The sequence below is a fragment of the Spinacia oleracea genome, chromosome 2 (genome assembly GCF_020520425.1).
Source record: "Spinacia oleracea cultivar Varoflay chromosome 2, BTI_SOV_V1, whole genome shotgun sequence".
NCBI classification, from domain to species: Eukaryota; Viridiplantae; Streptophyta; class Magnoliopsida; order Caryophyllales; family Amaranthaceae; genus Spinacia; species Spinacia oleracea.
In genome coordinates, this window is record NC_079488.1 from 85,740,713 (window position 1) to 85,761,399 (window position 20,687).

The 20,687-nt window shown below is 38.8% G+C and overlaps 1 long non-coding RNA gene across 7 annotated transcripts; it reads left to right on the top strand.

Moving 5' to 3' along the window:
- The first annotated feature begins 14,788 nt into the window (after window positions 1-14,788).
- On the top strand, window positions 14,789-20,687 carry LOC110777309 (uncharacterized). 7 transcript variants are annotated; one of them, XR_008928155.1, is made up of 11 exons: window positions 14,789-15,059; window positions 15,171-15,260; window positions 15,764-15,941; window positions 16,088-16,175; window positions 16,305-16,436; window positions 16,533-18,283; window positions 18,410-18,505; window positions 18,637-18,764; window positions 19,260-19,327; window positions 19,470-19,625; window positions 20,317-20,687. It is a non-coding gene; the product is annotated as an uncharacterized lncRNA (long non-coding RNA). The 7 variants fall into 7 exon arrangements; XR_008928154.1 differs by lacking the exon at window positions 19,470-19,625 and having other exon boundaries at window positions 16,533-17,120; window positions 18,130-18,283; XR_008928149.1 differs by lacking the exon at window positions 19,470-19,625.

Genomic DNA, 20,687 nt, shown 5'->3' on the forward strand with positions numbered 1-20,687 from the left:
GGACGCTTCGTGTTACCCTTAAGGGGTGTTGTATAATGCGGGCATGCGACGACGAGCAAGGGAGCTCGTCGCCCGTGCGGCACGAATGCAATGAGCAAGGGCGTAGTGCACGAGCACAAGGCAGCAGCCCTGCCTTGTGTCGTGTGCCACGAGCTATGAACGAATGGGCATGGGCGAAGAGCGAGCCAAGGCAGTCGCGTGTGGGCAGCAAGCGAGCTGCGCCACAACGCGCGCTGCCTCGCACAAGAGCGCGCAGCCTCGCGCGCAGCGAGCGCAAGCTCGCGTGCCACGAGCGCTGCGCCCAGCATTACTCGCGCGCCCCAGCGAGCGATGGCTCGCGCGCACAGCGAGCGATGTCGCGCGCCCAGCGAGCGATGTCGCGCGCCCAGCGAGCGATGGCTCGCGCGCCCAGCGAGCGATGTCGCGCGCCCAGCGAGCGATGTCGCGCGCGCGCACTGCGAGCGATAGCTCGCGTGCGATGAGCGCTGGCGCGCGCAGCGAGCACCAATGCGTGCGGAGGCTTGCGATAGGGAAGCAGCAGCTATGCGACGAGCGCATGGGCTGCGCGCACATGGCCAGCAATGGCTGTGTGCGTACGGCCCATGGGCGTGCAACGCGTAGGGTGTTTGCGTTACGATTAGATCGTTTTGAATGTTTAATTTGAAAATTTCAGTTCACGTAATTTTAATTAATTTTAAAATTAATAATTTGAATTATTTTCTTGGATTTTAATTTTGAATATTATAATTATAATAAATGTTATTTATTCTAATTATTTTACTAAAATTAAAATCATGAATTAATTTAAATACGACTGAAATTAAATTAAATTTTTGGATTCAATTATAAATTGATATGAGCTTTAAATTTTAATTAAATTTGTATGTTTCCGGTTGGACTAGAAATACATTTTTATGTTTAAAATTGGTAAAGCATATGAATTTATTGGTTTAAGTGGGAGCGCTTTTTAGTCATAAACTCTTGATTAGGTCTACAAATCCTTAAGGTTAAAACAACTTGATTAGAATTAATAAGGACTGAATAATTGGTAGATTATTGGTGCCCTTGATTAATTGCTGCAAATGTTTACATGATGCATAATGTGTTTTACTAACCAGCTATGTGGGCCATTCATGATAATGAATGGGTGAATGGTATATATTGTATATGTACTGTTTTGCAGGTTATGAAGTGACTAGTATGGCCCAAATAGGATAGAAAATATGGTCTGCGTACCATTAATTTGAATGTAATTGGTCTAAAGTACCAAAGTTATTTTTCAATTCAAATATGGTCTGCGAACCATCAAATAGTTGTAATTAGTTATAGCTTATCCTATTTGAAGAAAATGGTGCCTCCCACGGAGATTTTCAAGACGGACTTTGAAGTCAAAGCTTCAAGATGAAGTCGGGCCATACTAGATCACAAATATCTTATGCATGTTTTAAGTTATTTATTGTTTTAAATATGTCTTAAAATGCATGAGATCAAAAGCTTGATTATGTTGCATGATTAAGGATTTTAGTTCACTTAAAATCTAACCAACATAGTAAGAGCCTTAAGTTCCAAACTTAAAAATTGAGTTAAAAGGTGCCATGCCAAAATATACACTTGCTTGGATATCCTTTACATCAATCTAGTAATAGTTTTCGCTCAGCGAGGTGTTACTTATTGGTCCTAAAGGGGCAAGGTACACAAATAATTGTGAGTACATGTTAGTTTTGGTGAAACTCAACGATATAAGTAAGGAGTCCTTTTATGTCGTGGCAAATTCGATAGGTTTACCTAATAAGTTCTTAGACGTACCTATCAACCAAGAATAGTTTCTAGACTATTAGCAAAAGGCTTTTGCTTACCTAAGATGTTCTAGAATTAAGTCGACAAACTGTGCTTAGTTCTTCAATGATTTTAGGATCTTGGAATCATTTTATTCACACCTGCCGGAACACATAACTTGAATAAAATGCTTAATAAACATTGAATTATGCATGTATGCTAGAATTTAAGTTTATTAAGAGAAACTGTGAATGGTTATTTATTTGTTTATTCTTTTCAATTGTAGTTTTAATATGGCAAACAACAATCAAAACATCATCATGGGTTCTGAGCTTATGGTCAAGCTGAACCTGACAAATTTTCTTGAATGGGAAGCTAAGCTAGTTGAAATAGTCAAACTCAATGGACTTGAGTATGTACTGTCACATCCCATGCCAAGCTACTATGCCAGAGACATGACCCCTGAGAGGTTTTACGCCTGGGATGCGGATCTCAAAAAGGTTATGAGTCTCATGCTGAACAATATCCTTGATGATTGGGCTAGAAGGTTTGTAGCCTATGAACCTTTTACGCTCATCAAGAATCTGAGGGATATCTGTCGTGGAAGTACGGAGGACAGGGACCTGAACGTCCATGAGTTGATTGAATCAATGTCTGGTCTAAAGGTTAGTTCTCCCAACAGGTGTTATAGGATGGAGGTCCAAGAAACACATGTTCAGCTCCTTCGCACTAAACAGAGGGTAGGCGTCCCACTGAGGTTCCATGTGGATCTTATGTGTTCATATTTTGATCGCCTAAGTCTACTAGGAACACCAATAAGCGAAAGGATGGCAGTCTCTGTCTTGCTCAATTCACTACACAGTGGGTTTGGTCGCTTCAAGCAACTATACCTAAGTGAACCAAGAGAAGAAACAGTTGCAGAATTTATTCACCTTGTCAGAAAGGCTGAAATAGTACTGGACTGTGAAGCCAAAGATTTACTCAAGGCTAGAAAGAGACCATTCAAGAAAGGTGGAAAGTCCAAGGGCAATGCTAAATCAAAGCAGGACAAGTCCACATCAAGCTGTCTTTATTGTGATGGAATAGGCCATTACAAAAGAGAATGTCCAAAGCTAAAGGAAGATCAGAAGAACGGAACAGTCGTTCCATCTTCAGGTATTTTCGTTATAGACTGTATACTTGCTAATTCAACTTCTTGGGTATTAGATACAGGTTGTGGCTCACACTTATGTTCCAATCCACAGGGACTAAGAAGAAGTAGAAAGTTAAGCAAGGGTGAAGTCGACCTACGAGTGGGAAATGGAGCACGGATTGCTGCATTAGCTGTAGGAACTTACTATTTGTCGTTGCCCTCCGGGCTAGTTTTGGAACTGGAAGAATGTTTCCATGTTCCAAGTCTTACTAAAAACATCATTTCAGTTTCTTGCTTAGATGCTAAGGGATTTTCCTTTTTAATAAAAGACAATAGTTGTTCGTTTTATTATAAAGAGATGTTTTATGGATCTGCTAGATTAGTCAATGGACTTTATTTATTAGATCACGACAAACAAGTATATAACATAAATACCAAAAAGGCCAAAAAGAATGATTCAGATCTCACCTATCTGTGGCATTGTCGATTAGGCCATATAAACTTGAAACGCTTAGAAAGACTTCAAAGGGAAGGAATTCTAGAACCATTTAACTTAGAGGATTATGGTAAATGCGAATCATGTTTACTTGGCAAAATGACAAAGCAACCTTTCTCTAAAGTTGGAGAAAGAGCAAATAAACTATTGGGTTTAATCCATACAGATGTATGTGGACCAATGAGTACAAATGCTAGAGGTGGTTTCAGCTACTTTATCACTTTCACTGATGACTTCAGTAGGTATGGTTATGTCTACCTAATGAAGCATAAGTCTGAATCCTTTGACAAATTCAAGGAATTTCAGAGTGAAGTAGAGAATCAATTAGGCAAGAAGATCAAGGCACTGCGGTCTGATAGAGGCGGTGAATATCTGAGCTATGAATTTGATGACCATCTGAAAGAATGTGGAATTCTATCAGAATTGACTCCTCCTGGAACACCACAATGGAACGGTGTGTCAGAACGGAGGAACAGAACCTTGCTAGACATGGTCAGGTCAATGATGGGTCAGGCCGAACTTCCATTAGAATTTTGGGGACATGCACTAAATACAGCTGCACTCACTATAAATAGAGCTCCGTCTAAAGCTGTCGAAAAGACTCCATACGAATTATGGTTTGGAAAGCCTCCAAATGTGTCTTTTCTTAAGATTTGGGGATGTGAAGTATACGTCAAACGATTAATTTCAGACAAACTTCATCCAAAATCTGACAAATGTATCCTTGTGGGCTATCCAAAGGAAACAAAGGGGTATTACTTCTACAATACATCTGAGAACAAAGTGTTTGTTGCTCGAGATGGTGTCTTTTTGGAGAAGGATCACATTTCCAAAATGACAAGTGGGAGAAAAGTAGACCTCGAAGAAATTCGAGTCGAACAACAAACTCTAGAGAATGCTCAAGATGACATTCAAGATGAAACTCAGAGATCTTTAGAAGAATCTGGTGAGAATCATGGTCAATCTAGAAATGTTACCCCGCGTAGATCGCAAAGATATAGATCTCAACCGGAAAGGTACTTGGGTATTTTGACGAACGAGAGCTATGACGTTCTATTACTTGAAAGTGATGAACCTGCGACTTACAAGCAAGCTATGACGAGCCCTAGCTCCAAGAAATGGCAAGAAGCCATGCAATCTGAATTAGACTCCATGTCTGAAAACCAAGTATGGGATTTGGTCGATTTGCCAGATGGCTACCAAGCCATTGGAAGCAAATGGGTTTTCAAACTGAAAAAGGACAAGGATGGGAAACTTGAAGTTTTCAAAGCTAGATTGGTTGCAAAAGGTTACAGGCAAGTCCACGGTGTGGATTACGATGAAACCTTTTCACCAGTTGCAATGCTAAAGTCTATTCGAATAATGTTAGCAATCGCTGCATATTACGATTACGAAATATGGCAGATGGATGTCAAAACTGCTTTCTTAAACGGCGTTTTAACAGAAACTGTGTTTATGACACAGCCTGAAGGTTTTGAGGATCCAAAGAATGCTAAAAAGGTATGCAAGCTAAAGAAGTCAATCTACGGATTGAAGCAGGCATCCAGGAGCTGGAATATACGTTTTGATGAAGCAGTCAGTGACTTTGGTTTCATCAAGAACGCGGACGAATCTTGTGTATACAAGAAGGTCAGTGGGAGTAAAATTGCTTTCCTAGTATTATATGTCGACGACATATTGCTTATCGGAAATGACATTCCTATGTTGAACTCTGTCAAAATTTGGCTTGGGAAATGTTTTTCGATGAAGGATCTAGGAGAAGCACAGTACATATTGGGCATCAAGATTTACAGAGATAGATCTAAAAAGATGATTGGACTTAGTCAAAGCACTTATATCAATAAGGTGCTTGATAGGTTCAAGATGGCGGACTCCAAGCGAGGCTACCTACCCATGTCTCATGGAATGACTCTAAGCAAGACTCAGTGCCCAAAAACACTTGATGAGCGTAGACGAATGAATGGGATTCCATATGCATCATTGATTGGTTCAATAATGTATGCTATGATATGTACACGCCCGGATGTTGCGTACGCACTCAGTGCTACGAGCAGATACCAGTCAGACCCAGGAGAGGCGCATTGGACTGCTTCCAAGAACATTCTGAAGTACCTGAAAAGGCACAAAGATGACTTCCTGGTCTATGGTGGAGATGATGAATTAATTGTTAAAGGCTATACGGACGCAAGTTTCCAAACCGACAAAGATGATTTCAGATCACAGTCTGGGTTTGTCTTCTGCCTCAACGGAGGAGCAGTAAGCTGGAAAAGTGCTAAGCAAAGCACCATTGCGGATTCTACAACTGAAGCGGAGTACATTGCTGCACATGAAGCAGCAAAGGAAGCTATATGGCTAAGGAAGTTCATAGGAGAACTAGGTGTAGTCCCCTCCATTAAAGGACCAATAGCCCTGTATTGTGATAATAACGGAGCTATTGCACAGGCAAAAGAGCCTAGACACCACCAGAGAGTCAAGCATGTACTTCGTAGATTTCACCTTCTACGAGAGTTCGTTGAAAGAAAAGAAGTCGAGATAAGCAAAATTGGAACTGATGACAACATATCAGATCCATTAACTAAACCTCTGCCGCAAGCGAAGCACAACTCGCACACTGCATCTATGGGAATCAAGCATATTGGAGAATGGCTTTGATGTCTCTGTTTAATGTTTTAAAGTTTTAGAGTTTAAATCTTTGTAAAACATTATTGGTTAATCATTCACAATAAATGAAAGGAATTCATTTTTCCATTTAATTTGTGGTTTATTAAATGATGAGTCCCTTCAACTTGACGATATATTCAAGATAGACTGTCAGGACCAGTCCTGTGACTAAGAAATGTCTATCAAGTGAACTTGAATGTCAAAGGTTGAAAATGGTCCCTAATCGGAGTTTTCTATAAAATTGGACGCATAGAAAACGTTAGACGATTAGAATGCAAGATGACTAGTAGTTCTGTTTCTTGAACTATGTGGACATGGCAATGTCATAATCATTTGCATAGATACTTACTTTGGGAAGACTAGTATCGGACAAGACCTATGAAACTTTACTGTAAGAGATGAAAGTCTGTCATAAGTAAATTTCATTAAATTATTAGACACTAAATCCTCAATACCTGAGTGATTTGAGATTACTTGTTTGAGAACTGGTTGCTTTGACGTTGACCAACCGTCGCACCGTAAAAGGAGGCTATAAAGGCAACGCTCAGGTAATCACCTATCAAACGAAGTCTAATCTCAAGATCGCAAGATTGGGATTGTCCTCCCATAAATCGGGATGAGATGCTTAAAAGTTGTACAAGGCCACTCGGAGAGCTAGAAACTGTGAAATGCATGGCCGTGCTCGGATGAATCATAGGCTATGATTATCTGTTTATTTGATCAGTTGAACTCTGAAACCGAGGAACACCTCTGGACATAATAAGGATGACAACTCTTACCTTATGTTCAAGAGCAAGCATCGAGCGACAAAGGAATTAGGAAATGCACACTTGTCCCTAAGGACAAGTGGGAGACTGAAGGAAATAATGCCCTTGGTCCAAGTATGCATTCTATGTTAAGTCTAATAAATGCGGTTCAGTATTAATTAACAAGTTAATAATTCAGTGAGATCAAGTGAGCTGAATGCCTAGCTAGAGGCCGCTTCAGTTCAAGTGGAATTAATGATATTAATCCACAGCTTACTCTTGACTGAACCCGTAGGGTCACACAAATAGTACGTAAACGGATCAAGTATTTAATGGCATTAAATACTCCATCTATGAATATTCGGAACCGACGGATCTTGGTTTCAGTGGGAGCTAAGATCGTCACAGGCAAGAAATGAATACTCCGGAAACGATGATATTGCCGGAAACGGAAATATGGATCGTATCGGAAATATGAATATTATCCAAGTCGTAGATGTTGCCGGAAACGGAAACATGGTACGTATCGGAAAATATTATTGGAAATGGAAATATTACCAGAATCGGAAATATTGCCGGAAACGGAAATATTGTCAGAATCGGAAATATTACCGGAATCGGAAAATAATTCCGGAAACGGAAATATTAAATATTTGTTCGAAACGGAAATTAATTCCGGAATCGGAAATATTAAATATTGTTCGTATCGGAAATAAATTCCGGAACTGGAAATTTAATCGGAAGCGTATCGTACGAATTAGCATCGGACGAGGCCTGCCGGACGAAGGCCCAGCACGAAGCCGGGCCATCGCCCAGCAAGCACGCGCGCCACAAGCCCAGCCAAGGCAGCGCCCAGGCCTACCGCAAGGCAGGCCCAGCGCGCGCCAAGGCCACGGATGCGTGGGCTGCTGCTCGCACGCGCATGGGCAGCCCTTGTGGCTGCCGTGTGTGTGTGAGTTTGTGCTCATGCGTGATTCCTAAATCCACAAGAGTTAGTGTAAGATTAAATTCCTATTCCTAATTGGATAAATTAATTAAATAGAATTCATGTAGGATTCTAATTTCAATTAATTCGTATCCTACTAGGATTACGATTCCTTTTCCATAACTCTATAAATAAAGGCCTAGGGGTCATTATTTATACACAAGTTTTAAGTATTCAAAACTAAGATTTTTAAGCAGAAAAATCAGCCAATATTCTTGCCTACCTAACCGAAAATATTAGAACCTTAAGGGCGATTCTAGTTGGTCAATCTTAAGGCGGATCCGGACGTGCTGTGGACTATCTACGGAGGGACGACACTTGGAGTCCTAAAGACTTGTTCTTGTTCGGTTCGGGCGCAGCTAGGGAAGGCACGCAACAAAGAGTATGCATCTAAACTATGCTAAATGATTATGTGTAAATAATATGTTTCCTGGCTTTATGGTTTTTCCGCATGATTTATGAACTGTCATATGAATCATAACCTAACAATTACGCCCCGTTTGTGTTTTCTTTAATATTTCAGGTGATTGTATGATCATTTGGATGCTTTCGGACTGTTCATAGTTGATTTGGATGATGAACGGATGGGATGTTGACTTGAGGATCACTACATGTCTCTAGAAATAATCTTGAGTCAACAATGAAGCTAAACGTTATTTTTCTAAGCATCAAATCGGACAAGCGTTCACTCTTTTGATGATATATCAAGTTCTACATATCGAAATGAGACGATTTTGATTGGGCTAGAAAGTAGACTTAAAGATCTTTCCAACGATAGGTCACACGTCCCTAGGGGCATTTTAGAACGAGAGTTATGACATAAACAAAGGTGACACGAATGTGAGATGCGCCCACAGCCCACAACGCTGCGCCCTCATCTCACAACGATGCGCCCACATCCCCCTACCTGCGAGGTACCTGAGCGCGCTGCGCCCACATCACTCCCTCGCTAGCATTGCCAAGCGCCTGACCTGCTCACAGCGATGTGCTGCGCCCACAGCGCACATTTTCTTCTTCGATGCGCCCACAACCCAAGTGTTGCGCCCACAGCAACATCGCTGCGCCCACATCTCACTCACGCTTCACTAAGCGGTTGCTGGCCTGCTCACAGCGCAAGGCTGCACCCACAGTGCGCCCAAGTCGACGAATACCACATTGCGTACGTCTCTCTCGCCGTCGGGTTTTTCATCGCCACGTCATCACGCCATCGACCAATCATTGACGACTTCTACTTTATTTTCTTATTTTCTTATATTTACTTTTTATTTTAGAAAATAGAAAACTATAAATACTTGAAGGGAATTATTTTCCCTCATGCTTTTTATTTTCCTTTACGTTTTCAATTCCCTTAGAACTCCTCTTTCACGTTCTTTTTCTCTTCTCCTTCATGAACCCTAATTTTTCTTCAAACTCCATTAATGTAACTCTTTGAGGTATTATCGAATTTTCTCTTTATTTTATTTATTGCATTTAATTATGTTTTCATTCTTAGATTTGGTTTTCATTGTTTGTTTAATGATTGAGTAGTTCACTTTCTAGGGTTTGGGAATCCATGTTTATATTATGAATCCTTATTATTATTGTTGATGGTTTGATTATTCATTGATATTTCTAGTTGATTAGGTTTATATTGTTAATCTTTGCAATCTGATCAATTGTTTGATTAAATCATGCTATAATAGGATTTAGAATCGAAAGATCGAATTTTAGAAGCTTACCTACAACTAGCAATTCTGATTATGTTAGAGACCGTACTGCATATGTTGAATTGAGAGCGTTAAGACCCGACCGTAGGATTAACTCGTGCTCTAGATACTCTGAATACTTGAATTGTTGATGATGTTTTGATTGATTTTGAACTATAAACATGGTGAACCATTGCCCTAGATCTTTTAATTTGTTTTCCTTTTTATTTTAGTTTAAACCTTCAATCCTAAATTTCGTGACATCGTTAGTTTCACCGTACTTTGAAAGCTAGATTTAAATAGCCATCTCTCTGTGGATTCGACCCTACTTACCCTACTACATTGTTAGGAGGATTCGTTAGGATTTTATTTTTGACAGGTGTACGACAACCTATCACTATCCCCAGTGGAGTCGCCACTGTGAGGGGGTCGAAAAAGCACGAGGCTAATGCGTGACCTTGTCCCTCGTGGGTGTGACGATTCTTTTTATTCAATCAAGTGTAATTGGATTTCCTGTGAGTATACACCCAATTGACTAGTAATATAGGAGTCGCCATTCAGTTTTTAACGACAATGAGAAAAACTGACAAAACCCGGTTATCGTGACATAAAGGGAGTGCAATTATGTTTGACCACGACGGCCGTAGGTTCCCTTGTGATCCCTGGTGTGGGGATCTCTCAATATACACCCGCAAGGTAGAGATTGAGGGTTCGGGGGACTGTAACTACCGAGAGGAGTACTTCGCTCGTCGATAACTCCAGAGGCAGGATATCCTTACTAGCTCAACATAAATAATTGAAGGGACATGCGTTAACTATTAAACTTAATCTGAGTTGATTTTAGCAATATGCAACATATAACACTAATTCGATCGTGATTATCTGATTTAAGTAGCATTAAGGGACCTAGCATGATAATCCGATTTCCCAAAAATATTATATTTGTTAGGCGTGATAGAACAATCAGATTAGGTTAGTTTAACAATTCATAAAAAGGGCGAGGAAAGCAGTTAAATCATCGAAAAGGGACACATTACGACGCACCCTTGAGAGGTGCGTCACGGTTCTCAGAAAACTAACCACTTTGACTTTGCTATTTCTCCTTTTTATTTAACGAATCTCAATTATGGGACAGGATACGTTCTGTTCGATTTATGGATCGATTTCGACAGAACGCGTGAACAGTTTCGCAGCGAGAGGCTTAGGCTAAGGGTTGGAGTCAATACTCAGAATATAATTGTGTGTTGTTGTGTGTCCTTTCACGTCGAATTTAGAGGCCTATTTATAGGGAAGAGTTCGTGGAAAGGTAGAATTGCAGAGTTCTAATCCACAAAGAATTAGGAAAAAACACGTACCCAGGTATTTTCAGCGCCCAGGCCTGGGCGCCGAAGATTTCGGCGCCCAGAGCCAGGCGTTGAAAATAGGGTCTGGGCTGTTTTCTTTAGTCAGATTCGGATTCCTGAAATCCGTAGAGTTTGAGATTAATTCGAGTCTTTTAGCGCGTATCAATTTTATGACGGAATGCGTCTGGGCCCGTTACGAACTCTAGGCTCGTTAGGATTTTAATTAATACGTAACTCTTATTTCTGAATCATATTAGGAATAGGATTCTCGCAGTTTTCTATCTCATTTAGGATTTATGTTGGAATGCTAACACCTAATTCTGACAGGTTTCTATCTTTTATGATTTTCCACTTTTAGAAGCTACCTTTTACGACAGTTACTATTTTTAGCAGGTTTCCATAAATAGCAGGTTTCGGGTGAAATGAAACGGGGAATCGAGATTCGTTTATTTTATAGGAGATGCGTTGTCAAGTGGAGATTTACGCTTTCATCATCGAACCTTTCCCTTGCGGGAACGGGGACAAAAGTAGGTGTCTACAGATGGCTGACTCCAAGCAAGGCTACCTACCCATGTTTCATGGAATAACTTTAAGAAAGACTCAGTGTCCAAAAACACTAGATGTGCGAAGACGAATGAGTGGTATTCCATATACATCATTGATTGGTTCAATAATGTATGTTATAATATGTACACGCCCAGATGTTGCGTACGCATTTAGTGCTACGAATAGATACCAGTCAGACCCAGGAGAGGCACATTGGACTGCTTCCAAGAACATTATGAAGTACCTGAAAAGGCACAAAGATGATTTCCCGGTGTATGGTGGAGATGATGAATTAATTGTTAAAGGTTATACTGACGCAAGTTCCCAAACCGACAAATTAAGATGATTTCAGATCACAATCTGGGTTTGTCTTCTGCCTCAACGGAGGTGCAGTAAGCTGGGAAAGTGCTAAGCAAAGCACTATTTTTTTTTATGGCAAATAAAGATTTTATTAACCAAAGATAAGATTACAACCAAACAACAAGACACCTGAAATCAACTTAGGACATCCCCTAAGCTTTACAACCAAAATCAACTACTATGCCTGCAAGCAGCTCTAAACAAGATTCTATTCACCGCGGTACTACAAGAATCCAACTTGTTGCTAAAAAATTTGGAATTTCTTTGAATCTAAATTTCATACACTGATCTAATGAACAGGATACTACTAATTACATCAGTAAGTTTGGTACTCCTACTTTTTTTAGCTGCCCACTGAATGACCTCAATCCAGTTCTGGTTAGCCCGGGCAATCCATTTATGCAAGTTTAAAGATCGTTTGGGTCGTTATAGGTCATATGTAGCCTAAAATGGCATTTTCGCTCCCGATTTTCCCAAAATGAACCTAAGGACTCATTTTAAACCATTTATAAGTCTAATATGATTAGAAAAAGGTTATAAGACTAATTCCAATCCATTTATGCAAGTTTAAAGATCGTTTGGGTCGTTATAGGTCATATGTAGCCTAAAATGGCATTTTAGCTCCCGATTTTCCCAAAATGAACCTAAGGACTATTTGATGCACGTTTAAAGGTCATGACAATCTCATAATCCTTGGAACTCCATCAAAATTTCCCTTTTTTAAATCTTAAAACCGATAAAAATTACAAAATCAAGTTCATGGAATCGGCTTACCTATCTCACTCTTTCTCTTTTGCAACATAAAATCCTTCACCGTGATCTCGACGAGTAAAACTCATGTTAACATCATCAATTGTTTGAGGAATATGCCACGAGGAAGGTGGAGTCTCATTAAACTGTTCATCATATTCTTCTTCATCATCTACATCCTCGACGCCAAGTATTTTTCTTTTGCCTTCAAGAACAACTGACCAACTACGATCGGTAGGGTCAACAACATAAAAGACTTGTTTTGCCTGTGATGCTAATATGAATGGATCTTCAAGATGCCTGACTCGACTAAAGTTTACAAGTGTCAAGTACCCATGTTCATCACTTTTGACACCGCGACTAATATCAACCTACTTGCACCGGAATAGAGGTATCTTAAATTCCTTATATTGCAACTCTAATATTTCTTCAATGACTCCATAGTAACAATGTTTCTTATCTACAAGTGTTCTATCTCTCGCACTAGCATATTCCGAAGACAAGCCCATTGCCGTAACACCACTATTTTGCATCGTCGTTTTGTCATCTTGTCGCTTAGTGTAAAAAGAATATCCATTGATGTCGTACCCCTCATAAGAGATGACTTGACATTTAGGCCAACCATCTCAACGTGTCAGACACAACCTCAGGCATTTCGGTGATTTGATCCATCACTCGACTCTTGAACCATGTGAGGAACGAACGATTATGCTCTGTTATCAATTGAGGACCATTTTTTGAAGGATATTGCTCTCTAAGAAACTCCATGTGCTCATCCACAGATGGATGGACTTCAATAAAAGTTTGCACCACAAACAACTCAATCTTACTCATCATTTCTGAACCGATTGATATCCTTTTCCTGCCGATTGTACCTTGACCCCCAAGTCTCCCTTCATGTCGAGACATTGGTACTCCAACTTCTTTCAAACTATTCAAATATTGAGCAACCCATGCGGAAACTTCCTCAGCAACGGTTCGTTTGACAATACTAGCTTCAGGTTTGGCCGGATTCTTCACTCTATCTTTCAAGGTACCCATCTCTCGTTCAAAGGGATACATGTACCTCATACAAACTGGACCACAAAGCTTAATTTCACGAACTAGATGAATAATCAAATGAGGCATCATGTCAAAGAATGATGGCGGAAAATACTTTTCAAACCGACACATGGTCTCAAGTACATCTACCTGCAAATCATCCAGTATTGTTGGATTGATCACCTTGCTACAAATCGTGTTAAAAAAGAAACACAATCTTGTAATGGTATACCTCACTGGTGGCGGCAATATTCCTTGAATTGCAACCGGCAACAATTGTTGCATCAACACGTGACAATCATGAGATTTCATTCCAACAAATTTCAAGTCAGACCATGGACACAAGGCTACGAAAATTTGAAGAGTATCCAGCAGGGACCTTTAAGCCATGCAAAGACTCACAAAAGCTAACTTTCTCCTTTTTAGACAAGGTGAAGCAAGCTGGGGGAAGGTACCAGCGTTTTCCCCTCTCTTGAGGTGCCAACTCGGAGCGACCCATAGCAGCCATATCTTTTCTAACTTTAGGCCCATCTTTCGTTTTCCCTTGCATATTCAACAATGTCCCAACAATGGCATCACAAACATTCTTCTCAATATGCATTACATCCAAACAATGCCTAACTTCCAAATGTCTCCAATAAGGGAGATCCCAAAACGTAGACCTCTTCTTGTAACCACCACTTGACTGACCTTTATAAGGCTTACCAAACTCTGTCTCAATGTCTTTAACCCGTTCATAAACCTCACACGCACATAAGGGAGCAGCAGCTTCTCTCTTCTCCACTTCTCCATTAAAAGCTTTCTTCTCTTTTCGAAAGGGGTGATCTTCAGGAAGATACATCCGATAATCCATGTATACATCTTTCCCACAAAACTTTAGGCGCCTCGAGACCAAATCATCATGACAAACTGGACATGCCTTCTTTCCCTTTACAGAATACCCTGACAAATTTCCATAAGCCGGAAAGTCATTTATCGTACAAAAAATCATGGCACGAAAAGTGAAATTGGTTTTGGTGTATGCATCAAACATCAACACCCCTTAATCCCACAACAATTTCAAATCTTCAATGAGTGGCTCTAGATACACATCTATGTCATTTTCGGGTTGTTTAGGCCCAGAGATCAAGAGTGACAACATGATGTATCTACGCTTCATGCATAACCAAGGAGGCAAATTGTATATGGTGAGAAGAACCGGCCAAGTGATATATTGAGTACTAAGTGTCCCAAATGGGTTCATTCCATCTTTTAATTAGATTGGAGTTTTATAGTGCAGAAGAAAACATTATTTGTATTTGGACTGATATTAAGTATATAGAGTTGTTGCTAATTACATTTCCATTGATTATTGATCATATGGTACTTCCTCCTCTGCTGATGTAATTTTGAAGCGACTTAAAACAAGCGCACCTGGACCATGCAAAGCTTGTCAGAAATCCAGCAATATTCTGCATAATGTAGGGGCTGTTGTTGTGACCTGTGGCATATGAAAGATGGAGTATATGCTGCCGTATTGACAACACTTCCAGAGGATAGTAAGTGTTGTTTTCTCTACTTTAATTGTGTAATTATTATCTGGAAATCCTCTTACAAAGGATTTTTCATGGTTGTTATTTTCTATTTATATATGCTCCATTGTTTTTTAGTGTTCAAGGTTCATGCAGACGGAAATCATCTAATGATATGTCAGCTGAAGTTAAGAACTTGCTATCAGCTCTTAACGATCTTCTAATGAGGTTTGATTTGATTACGTTTAGTTGTTCATTTAATGCTTCATTTGATCATTTGTTTGCAAAAGAGCCAGTACTGTAAAGGGTAGTGGACTTTGTCTTGGCGCTTTTCTATATGCCACTTGGACCTTGGAAGATATATTTCTTTACTTTGCATCATGGGAAGTTTCACCGCTTTCTTCGTGTCCATTCTTTCCTCTTTCCATACTATGTCAAAAATAATTTCAAATCCGTCTGACCCCTCATCAGTGAATTTTCTGGTACATGATGCATTGTTACCCTTGCTTTAACCCTTCCTAAACTGGCCAGATTCATCTGTTTCCTTGCTTATCCAAAGCCTAAGATTATCTTGTGAAACTTATTCACATTGAACAACCTTGATGATTCTGACAATATGGTACTTTAATCTGTGTCAAATATGTAAATCGAATATTCTATGTCATTCTCAACATAGTCTGGTATATGTTTATATTCTCTAACTTTTGCAAGATTTGACATACCCTTTTCAGGATCCGCCTATGGAAGAGTTATGTCATACCCTCAAGTACGGTAAGTTATGGACAGACGGGTACTGATAAAAATATATTCACTGAGACCTATTGCTGAATATGCAATTGAGGACATATTTCATACTCCTATATCACAATTTTCTCCCTCTTCTTCTCAGGCTTCCTTGCAACAACAATGGTGAGTTCCATTAAATCTTCTCATCACAATTAATTGTTTTATGCCAGTTCTTATTAGTTGCATCACCGTTTTCTTCAAATTAGGTTTAGATTTAGGATTTATGAAAGAGTTTTTAAAATTTAGGGTTTGTCTTGGGGGTTTATCAGAAGTACGAAAGGAATGAAAGTCGAGAAGTTGAGGCATAAGTCCAAGGTGAGCTCTTGATCCGGGTTCGTGCAAGGTATCTTAAACTAGGTATTATAGAACATAAATCATTATTTCTCTCGATGATCTTCTTTTCAAAATTAATAGTGTGTTGAATGGACTTGCACTTAAACTCCGTACCTTCCTAAACCTTTGATTAATGCTGAAAATTTGGATTAGGTTCGAGCTGGAGCAAGTTAGTTGATTGTCTTCTGAAGAGCATGGACGAGCATCCAATCCTCTGCATTTCTCCTCTCATCCATCTCTTGGTGTCGAAGATCGACCTTTTCTGCTTTTGGTTCAGGTTTAACTGTAAGAAATTTTGGTCATCGTAGATTGAATTCTCTGTCTTCCTCATTGTCCTCATTTTCTTTCCTGCTTCGTAATAATCTCTTTAAATTGCTACAGCTGTCAAGGAGCTTCAAGTTAGAATCAGATGCTACATTATTGGAATTGCCTTTGATGGCCTCTTGTATATTGTTTCTGATGGCTGGTGATGCATATACTTCTTATGTCTTGTGGTAATCTTCCATTCCTGATGCTTTTACTTCACCAACATTACCCTCAATCGAGGAGAGTTCTACCTTGTTTGAATCTTCTACTTCACCAGTATTCGCTGGTCTTTTACTGAAGCAATTGTCAGCTTCACACAGTTTCCATTCTGTAACATCTTCCTATAGAAAACAAGTCCTTCAACTGTAGGGCTTACATCAATTTGATCATCTTTACCGACCATGCAAATTTCTTCCTTTTTACTAAAAGAATCGTCATCAGTAATCGTTGATATAGGTGTAGTAGTCTCCTTACTTGAGTCTTCTCCGACTTCTACTACTGTGTAGTTGCCTTCACTTGATTCATTATCTTTAGTTTTGACAATAAAGTGGTAAGAATCAAGCTCTACATTTTGAGATTCTATAATTTTTTCGAGGAGGTCAGAGAAAATTTGCCTTGTTCATCCATGGACTCTTCAACAAGGAAGGTCACTTCCTTGGCTAGGTGAGAATCCTTACATATCTCATTCTTTGATTCATAATTCATATCAATTGTGACCATTACTTGCGCTTGTGTGTGCTTATTCCCTGTACCATATGTCACAATCAGGCTGCAGTTATTTATTATGTCAATCAACATTCTGTAAATACTTATCTAATCATTACTTTACACTATCTGGAGTGGGGCTTGGATGCTACTCTATGTTACATGATTGTCCGATTTATACTTGGCATGTGTGATATCTGGGAGTAGACATTGTCCATAATATAAGTAATACAAGTATAATAAAATTCTAGATTTGAGAAGTATGATTTTCGTTTTCCGTATTTATTGGATATCTTTAACAAACAAATGGACAAATGGTTGAATACTTTAATGTAGATTAACTGTAAGTCTATTACCTTGAAAGTGATGACTAGACATTTAGTTTGGTGCAGAGATATTACTTGTCTGGGTAGACTCACTGGCTGACAAAGAATCAGTATCACTGAAACTCAGACATTCCACTATTTCATCATGAGAATACGGTGGGTATGCGTCATCTAGGAACTCCAAAAATATACTCGCTAGCACTATTGCTCAACTCAAAATCTGGTATCACTGTAATTTGTCTTCGCATAAATCTCACACTTGTCGTGGGTGGTATGATTTTGCCCCTCTTCCCATTCCATATCTAAGTTTTCGCAAAATAACTCACTAGGAGAGCTCTGACGCTCAAATGATATTTGTTTCCGAAGAGTAGTTGGGGAATAGTCTTCGTCTTTGAGACTGGAATTCATCCTTAACAGACCAGTGTCTTCAGTTAGAATTGGATGGAATTCTCTGTGATATGAAAGGGTTACTCAGATCATTAACTTACCTTCCAACCCATATTTGGGGGTTATAATCTCTTGTTATAAATATTATTTAAATAATCCATAGGTTGCAGTTGATTGTAGTTTACAAAGGAGAGTGGATGCTTATCTTGCTGACTACCTTTTTCATAAATCTAAGAGTTTAAATGTTTTGCAAGATAATGGGATTTCAAGATCAAGCAATAGTGTTAGTATAGCCACCAATAAAGGTGTCTTCGAGCAACCAGAACCCCTGAATCTTTGTAGTTCTTCATGGAGAGAATTACTAGGTGAAGAAACTTGCAGCGTCATGATTAGAAGCTTGCTTCGAAGGTTTATCTTCTGAATTCATCCCTGTTGTTGAAAAATGCGGATTTATCGCTCGGGAGATTAGAGAATAGGCTATTATATCTTGTACTTTATATTGTTAATAATAGAGTTGCATTTTATATACAACAGGAATGCTCGAACGGAAGAAAAATGTTGGAGTTTCGCCAAAGTCTTCCAGCATATAAGGAGAAAGATGCACTAATAACAGGTGTAACATGTAATCAGGTAATTCATCGCATTAGCAGTCAAAGAGTTGAAAAGGGAGGGTATTGTTTATCATTTGGTTTTGTTTAAAGAACTAATCTCATGGAGTATTGTTTTATGCAAATTCTAATCAAAGTTCCTATTCATTCCAGATTTTCTTCTTATTGTGTCGAAAGAGCTACTTTCTCATAGACCAGAGTTAAGTTGATATTGATGAGTGCGACATTACTCTAAGCTATTCTCTTCTTATTTTGGTGGTGCTCCTGTGGTGAACATCGTGGTAAGTCCGCCATCGATTAACTTGTTATTTCTCCTAAGGGGTGATTTGACAAAAGTAATTATAGTTCAGTTTATGTCTTGATGAAAAGTGGGATATTGTTTATAATTTGGTTATATTTCCTAATAGCTTATAATGTGACTTTGGATCTTTCTTCTTAAGGAAGGGAGCTTTAAATCTTATGATTAACACTATATTACAATTGTATTGCATTTCCAAGGGAAAACGGTAAGGTAACATCATAGTTTTAGGCGTCTCTTAGTTGATCTATTTTGTCCCCTATGTTCGGCATAAGATTCATCAACTAATATCTCTCTTATAATTTAGGATTTAAGGTTTTAAGTTGGTTGTTATTCTATTTGATGTTCGGATTTTAGTGCTCCCTCCTCTCTTTTGATTTTCTGTTTTCATTTTTACTAGACTTTTTCTTGATTTTTTCTCTCTTTCTGAAGCACCATAAAGAGATTCTAAAGTTACTACTTGATGAAATTCTTGCAGGAAGAATATGCTCAGCAGGTTGGTTTGTGTCTGCACCCTTGTCAATCCATGATGAATTGAAAAAGGAGGTATGTACATAATAATATACTTCAGATTTTTATTTTTATTTGGTTAGGTAAATTTTTTTTCTCGCATTCTCTTAGTTGCTTATGGTTATGGGATGAGGCGTAAATTAGGCATTATAATTTCCTTCTTACCTTAAATTTACAGGAAACATTTCTTATTCAGTTTTTCCTTTCTGGCTAGAAAGCAGAAGACTTGGTTCAGAAGTGCACTTTTAAATAAGTTTAACAAAGATAGGTAGCTAATTACGTTCCCGAACCAAAGCGTACCATTACTTTGGTAACAGTCAAACCATAAGTCCAGGTTAGAATTGATCCATCAATCATGTCCTACCTATCGTGTGAGAAAAAATCTCTAAGTTGTCTACAAAAGAAAAATATTGGTCCTTTTATAAAGAGAAACAAGAAAAATAGTTTTGTAAATAATCATCTTTAGGCTTCTACCCTGATTTTAGTGATGTTATGCTTGAAGGTTTATCTAAAAGGTAAGGGTGTTAACATTCAGTTGTCTGTCTTTCTCTTCTAAAGCTCACTCTAAGTCAGTAAGGTACTTTATTAATTAGTAAGACTGACACAGTTCAATCATATCCATCTGAAAGCCTGTATTATGATAATTGTTGCTGTACAAAAAGCATCCACAAACTCGATCTTGCATAACACTATTTAGTTTATAGTATTTCACTCTTTTGAGTTATCAAACATTATAAAAATGTTTGTTTGGGATGTGGGATATTCAGTAATATTGAAGGTTTTGAGTGGATATCTTTCAACAAATATTGTGCACAACAAATTGATTCTTTAAATTCTCAGCAGCTATCTTAATGCCGTATTGTTTTAGAAATATTCTCAACGTAGTCCAAGTTTATTTAGCTGGTTTGAAATAGTAGTTTTTAAGTTTTCAACCAATATTAATCTGGCTATTAGTCATTAGTTGAGTCATTGTATACTTGTATTTATTTTTTCCCTATCATAATATACGTTCTATCTGATTTCAGCGTGTTACAATGTCTACTCCCCAAATATTTGCACGGAGTTTACAGATGCAACCAACTTTGTAATGGAAGTTGTTCCTCATTTGAAGAATCTCCTTTCGTACCATTACACAAATAGGAGGTTGTCAGACTTAAAATCTCATTAGTTGTGTTGGAGAGGGAGTTGCATCCAAACTATCAACGACCTACATTGTAAACGTACTTATGGGTCCGTATTGTGTATTATATATTTCGTATATTGCAACTCGAATTTTAGCATACCTTTGCTAGCATTGCATTTTCATAAATTTGGAATGCTCGTCTTTTATACAACATATTTGTAAAACACTTTTACCGAACCTGATTGATATGAATGATTATATTGTATTGACGAT